Source organism: Carlito syrichta, unplaced genomic scaffold (assembly GCF_000164805.1).
Source record: "Carlito syrichta isolate Samal-C Ts95f unplaced genomic scaffold, Tarsius_syrichta-2.0.1 Scaffold303229, whole genome shotgun sequence".
In the NCBI taxonomy this organism is placed as follows: Eukaryota; Metazoa; Chordata; class Mammalia; order Primates; family Tarsiidae; genus Carlito; species Carlito syrichta.
The window spans coordinates 129602-134944 of NW_007247325.1; the positions used below are offsets into that span (position 1 = coordinate 129602).

The window sequence follows — 5343 nt, forward strand, 5'->3', positions numbered from 1 at the left end:
AGAAGACATACGAGCAGCCAACAGATACATGAAAAAGTGCTCAGCCTCACTTGTCATCAAAGAAATGCAAATTAAAACCACTCTGAAATATCACCTAACTCCAGTCAGGATGGTCATCATCAATAACTCAAAAAGCAACAGATGCTGGAGAGGATGTGTGGAAAAGGGAACACGTCTACACTGTTGGTGGGAGTGTAAACTAGTACATCCTCTGTGGAAAACAGCGCTGGCGATTCCTAAAAGATCTAAAAATAGACTTTCCATACAATCCATCCATCCCCCTGCTAGGAATATACCTGGATGATCTCAAATCACTCTATGAAAAAGATACCTGCACATGCGTGTTTATTGCAGCATTATTCAATAGCAAAAACATGGAACCAACTGTGCTTCCCATTGAAAGAAGACTGGATTCAAAAATGTGGTTCATACACATAATGGAATATTGCACAGCCACAAAAATGACAAAATTATGAACTTCACAGCAACTTGGATGAACTTAGAGTCTATAATACTGAGTGATCTATCACAGAAACAAAGAACTGAGTATCACATGTTCTCACTCATAAGCAAACCTTGAACAATTGTCATAATACTGTGAGAAAGGGATTGGTAGTAGTGGGAAACTGCCAAAAAAGGGTGGCACACCTCATCAACAAGGGTACTTGCATAATGAACATTTGTATACCTAACCCTGAATTGTACACCACATCTTTAAAATTAAAAAACAAACTAAACAAATATTCAGTTCCTTGTCAGGATTCCTGGTGGATAGATTGTGAATTGCAGAGTTTATACTTATTAGAGTTGGTGATGAGCAATACTAGTGTGCCTACTTGGCATGTGTCCATGAGCGCACCATGTGTAGATAACTTTAAAATTTCAATTTAATTTAATTTTAGATTCAGGGGTACAAGTGCCTGCTTGTTAAATGGACATATTGCATAGTGGTGTGGATTGAGCTTCAGGTGATCCTTTCCTCAGGAAGTGAACTTTATAATATGACTCACTTTTAATGCTCAGTGAATACTTGCTATTCTCAAGTTATCGAGTTTATAGTTCTGGAAGCACCAATCTATTTCTGTAAAGATTTATATAACCGTATTAGCACTAAACTGATACATTTAAGAGGCTGGGTTTGGATGTAGAGGAAAAATTTACCGCTTCTTTTTCTGTTGCTGAGACTCTTCAAGGACCTCTCACAAACACTTCATTTTGTTTTCTAAAACAAAATATCACAAAGATATATAATTATTCTGACCAAATGTTTTCTATTTTCATTCATATAATATCTCTAAAGTGATTTGACAACGGATAAATTTTTAGAAGATTTTCTAAAAATGTAGTATGCAAATTGTCGAAGTTGTGAGAAAATGAAACTAGGATTTTAGAAAGGAGCAAATCCTGAAGTGTTTTCTGTGAATTTTTCATATCCTGTGGGACAGCCTAGATCAAGTTCCTATATACCCTTCCTCAACCCTGCAGCTAAGTTACACGCTTCAGTTGTCATAGTTTCTCTGGTCCTGTTTTATTAAATTCAACACTAGCACCAGTGTGTGAAGTTGCTAGGGAAATAATTTAGAGATATATTTATTCACAACTCTAGTTTTCTCTGGATTAATAAGTAGCTCTATGCAGTGATGCTACCAATCCATCTATGGAAGAAATATATGCTTATTTCTGTTTGACATTTGTTGAGCGAATTACCTATTGTGCTGCTTCTCCCTTCAGTTCTTATATGTTTTTAATTCCAGTGTGAACAGCATCATTTTTCTGCACAATTCCAGGATTTAATATGTTATTAAGTTTTTGCGATAGTTTTCCAAACTTCAGCAGCCACTTCTCGTATACCATGGCAACTGCTGTTAAGAGGACCTGCCCAAGACAATGATTTCACTGTGGTGCTTTTGCCTCACAAGAGGTCACTAGCTTATGAATGCTACTGAACCTTTCACTTGGGCGTCTAAAATTCTCTAGCACTGATTATCTCAATCAACCATTTGGCAAAATCATATGCTATATTTAAATATTGAATTTTTTTCATTTTTCCATGTGTCTGAAGTTATATTCCAAGCTGCGTAAGGACAGAGACCTTAAATTTTTCTTTTGATTTCTAGTTATTTAAATCATGCCTGCTACGTTCTAAGAACATTATACATCTCTCATCTCTAATTGCATAGATAGGTACTGTTAGCACCATCTTATATAAGGGAAACTAAGTCACAGAGAGACGTAAGACCCAAGTTCACACTCGTAAGTAAATTACAAAGCAACAATTTAAATGGAAGACCTTTGGCTCTAAAGCCCTCTCTCCTTACACTACAACATACTACCTCCCAGTAACTTGCATTCATCTTGATGATATTTGGTATACACACACACACGCACACACACACACATACACACACACAGAGGGTGGCAAAAAATGTATACACATTTTAAGAAAGGAAAAAACTATTAAAATTGTAATACTCAATATAATTTAATAACAAAAGATGAATACAAGTCATGTTTGACTTCTGCAATTACAAGAAATGCTCAAAGTGTTTACCATCAGTGTCCAGACACTTCTGATTATGGTGAACTACTGCAGAACTTTCTGCTGTGTGAGTCCTCTCAGATCTTGCCTTGTGCACATCACACACAGTACCAAGAATCTCAAACTTATCATGAATGTATGCAATTGTTAGGTGTGTTGAAGGTTCTGTCGCCTACTCACACCTTTATTGTTGTATTTCCACAATGTTCCCAAATTTAAAATACCACTTCAAAATGGTCTTGCACTCCTCAAACAACTGTGCTTCTACCATTTTATTTGACTGTCCTTCCTGACATATGGTGATGCAAGCATTTAATTGATTAACACCATCTTTTGAGCGAATGTCATACTACACATTGCTGCAATTATTCAACTTTGAAAAATAATACATAGATAACATCTTGTAAAATGTATACACATTTTTTGGCACCCCTAGTATAATAAAACAACTGAATTGGCTTCTGCTTTTTCTGTTTGCTTGATCTGCCTAATTTTTGGAACCCGTTAGGAGATGCAAAAAGAAGAATCATAAAGCAGATTGCAGGAAAAATATTCCACAGAACTGGATGCACTGTGCATTGATCTTTTCTGACACATTTTCCCAATTCAGTAAAATATACAAAAATAGTAATAACAACAAACCTGCTGAATTTAGGCATCAATGTGTGAGGTAATAGAAGAGAAGAAAGAACAGAGAATTATCACCTTATCATTGACATTTTCTCTAGCCTAATAAAAGAAGAAAAAGTTTAAGATCTTTTCTTTGAGTATTGAAAGTCATGCCGTGTAACTTTTCTAATGGGAGGTGCCAATGCTGTTGGGAAATTTAGGTAGTCTTTCATGGACATGTGGAAGTAAGCTTGATTAAATAATTCCCCAGGGACATGAGTGTGGATCTTTGAGGATGGGCTGTTTCTGGGTCCATGGAGGGGAATGGACAAATGGACACGCAGATAGACTGTTATCTGTTTTATCCTCTATCTCATACTTTGATCTACTCAGGAAAGCACAGGTGTTTGGAAGAAACTATATCTGCTGTCACTTTTCTGCCTCCCATGATAAAACTGACCTCAGATTTTAGATGTTCCTCGCTGGATTAGAAGTATAAAGAATCATACAGGTAAGGTGGACCTGTATGATTCATTTATTCCTGGAGTTATCATATCATGGCTAAAAATGACATAGATCGAAACCAGACTGAGAATCTCCTCAAAAGGGAACTGGAGAAGGAGGCACAAAGACTTAAAAAGAAACAGGCCAACAACAAGGACTCAAATTTTGGAGAAAATACATCAGGAACTGGAAAACTAAACATGCATTTGATTTCAGTGCTCATGGCCAAAGACATGCGACCCTACGAATAGCCTATCTGGACTGGGGATACCAGGGCTTTACTAGTCAGGAAAACACAAATAATACCACTGAAGAGAAACTGTTTGAAGTTCTAATCAAGACTCGACTAGTAGAAAGCAGACAGACATCCAGCTATCAACTATGTGGGCAAATGAAAAAAGGAGTGGGAGCATTTGGACTGGTGATTTCTCTTGACCTTCGTTCTCAGTTTCCAAGAGACAGGGATTTAGAGGATTTTAATTTAAAAGATGAAGCCAATGATGCTGCTAAAGAGATCTGCTATACACATTCTCAATCAGGTATTCCTACCAAGCCTCCATATACTGGCCTGGGCCCTTGTGGAACCTAGCTTCAGCGCAGGTTTAGCTGTCTAACGCAGATTTACAGTTAATTTTTTCCTCGTACTGATATAGATATTGTAACCATGAATTATGCAGTTTGGAAATATGTTGATACCCATGATTTTAGAAACTTGTGTGAAATGGATGCAGCCAATGGAGTGATTAATTTTCAGAGGACTGTTCTGTCGGCCCAAGTACAACTAATGGGGCAGAACCTGGGTGAGGTGAGATGACAAGAAACTTTCCAGTTATGTCCATTTGAAGTGATTGGACAGACATTCCTGAAGTCCTCTGTATGAGCTGTACGATGACCATTATCTTCCTGATTGGCCAAGGAATGGAGAAGTCAGAGATGAGCTGCTGAACATAGAAAAAAAAAAATCCCCAGAAATCTCAATATGGTATGACTGTAGAATATCCTCTAGTCTTGTATGACTGTAAGTTGGAAAATATCAAGTGGATCTATGACAGAGAGTTTCAGGAGTTCAGTGTTATCCGCCTATAATAACTGTGGGTTAATCATGCTGTGAAAACTCACATGTTATATAATATGCTACAAGGACTGGATTCTGTTGCAATATCCTGTGGAACAGGACCAAAAATGGATGGAATTATAGAATGGAGAAACATTAAGCCCTCTGTCATAAAGCAGACCAATGCTTTCATAGAAGGAGTGAAAATGTGCACATATAAACCCCTCATGGATAGACCTAAATGCCAAGGATTGGAATCTCGGATCCAGCATTTTGCATATAGGGGATATATTGAACACTCACATTTATTCCACGAGGAACAAGCTTAAGCCAGAAGGGACAGTAATGATACACTAGAGGAAAATAATACTACTTTGAAGAAACCAGCAAAGAGAGTCAATACAGAAATTAAAAACATCATTTAACCATAGACAATTCAGGATCTAGGAAACAAAAACCAGCTAGTAAAAAAGAAATTAAAAATGTTTTCTGCAAGAAGTACTAGTAATTCAGATGATCCACTCTTAAAGAAAAAAAGACTATAAGGTCCTAAGGAAGTTCTTGCTTTAACATGAAAGAGTTCAACATTCTCTCATTCCTGTCCAAAAGGATTAAGAGCTGAAATAAAAGCAGTGGT

At 37.0% G+C, this 5343-nt stretch overlaps 1 pseudogene; it reads left to right on the top strand.

Annotated features, from left to right (window-relative positions):
* The first annotated feature begins 3705 nt into the window (after positions 1–3705).
* On the top strand, positions 3706–5131 carry LOC103260513 (annotated as a pseudogene).
* Positions 5132–5343: the final 212 nt, after the last annotated feature.